This window comes from Cucurbita moschata, unplaced genomic scaffold (assembly GCF_002738365.1).
Source record: "Cucurbita moschata cultivar Rifu unplaced genomic scaffold, Cmos_1.0 Cmo_Scf00058, whole genome shotgun sequence".
Lineage (NCBI taxonomy): Eukaryota > Viridiplantae > Streptophyta > Magnoliopsida > Cucurbitales > Cucurbitaceae > Cucurbita > Cucurbita moschata.
Window position 1 is genome coordinate 466,118 of NW_019268574.1, and position 1,405 is coordinate 467,522.

The window sequence follows — 1,405 nt, forward strand, 5'->3', positions numbered from 1 at the left end:
TGATGCATATTAAACTCTTTTGATGACAGATTTAGTATGTAACTTCCTAGAATTTCTAGAACATGTAAATCATATTGATAATTTTTTTTTTTTTTTTTTAGTTTAAGGTATTTGCAACAAAATTAATGAACGATAGAAATTGACTTACGGAAATGGTTTCTTCTGACAAACAATTATTCTTTCACTAATCTTATCTACATATAAGTTGTAATCAATGAGTTCAACGGGAAAAATCTTATAGTAAACCAATTAAAATTCAATTTACATCCAAGTGGCCGCATAATGAAAAGCGCCCATGGCCTAATGGATAAGGCATTTGACTTCTAATCAGGCGATTGTGGATTCGAATCCCACTGGGCGTGTACATGTAACCCATCCTTAAGTTAGGGTTACTAACTCTCTAACTTACTCTAATTGGGACTGTACATGTAACCCTTTAATTTTACCAACATATACTTTAGGCATAAACATTGCGTACTAGACCTCGATCTCTTCTTTCCCTTTAATTTTACCAACATATACTTTAGGCATAAACATTGCGTACTAGACCTCGATCTCTTCTTTCCCATTCCTCTATCTCTAATAGGGGCGCCCATGTACCATGACCTAAAGAGTATATAAGCATCATATAATGAATATGGTACATGCATGAACCACAAAGAACTCCAACAAACTTCACTTGCTTGGTTGGATTGAGCCCAAGTTACTAATTACTTGATAGACACTTCAAAAACTATATTCCAAAGCTTAATTTTACCAACATAAAACTATATCATATACTTTAGGGCATATCCATAATTTATTCTAGCTAAACATGACGATTATTTCTAACATAAGTCCTAAAACTAAATAAAATTGGGTAAATAGAAGTCTTACCGACCTCAAATGCCTTCAATAAGGTCAGAAGTAACTTCACGAGGGTCGAAAACTTAGGAAATGGTATAAAGTTTGTATACCGAGTCGTCAAACCAAGCCGTTAAGTCGAGCTTGAGCGAGCCGAGAAGCTGAGCCAAACGAGCCGCTGAGCCAAATCGCAAAGTTGCTGAGTCAAGTCGGAGGAGCCGTAGTTGGAAAATGGGTCATCTGTCAGGCACATGCAGTGCTGAGGACACGGGTTGTCACTCGAGTCAAGGTGCGAGTATGGGTCCCTGGCTGCAGGATGTTAGACTTAGTTGACCCACGTCTTGAGAGTAGACGTCTTCACAGGTCGAAATGAGTTGGATCGTGCACGTCTAGAATAGGTATTAGCTTTATGGGCTGCAATGGGTTAGGTTCGTAGGTTAGGCCTCCGACTGAAGTCCAACAGCTTTGCCTCCTTCGCCCAAGAACGGATAGTAATCCTTGATCTTTCTCCCTTCTTTTCTGACAGCTTTATGACGTCGTTTATGCACGATTCTATCGTCAT

General features: G+C 38.7%; 1 non-coding gene across 1 annotated transcript; it reads left to right on the forward strand.

Annotated features, from left to right (window-relative positions):
• The first annotated feature begins 289 nt into the window (after positions 1 to 289).
• Positions 290 to 362, forward strand: TRNAR-UCU. Its single transcript has one exon. It is a non-coding gene; the product is annotated as a tRNA-Arg (tRNA).
• The last annotated feature ends 1,043 nt before the right edge of the window (positions 363 to 1,405 follow it).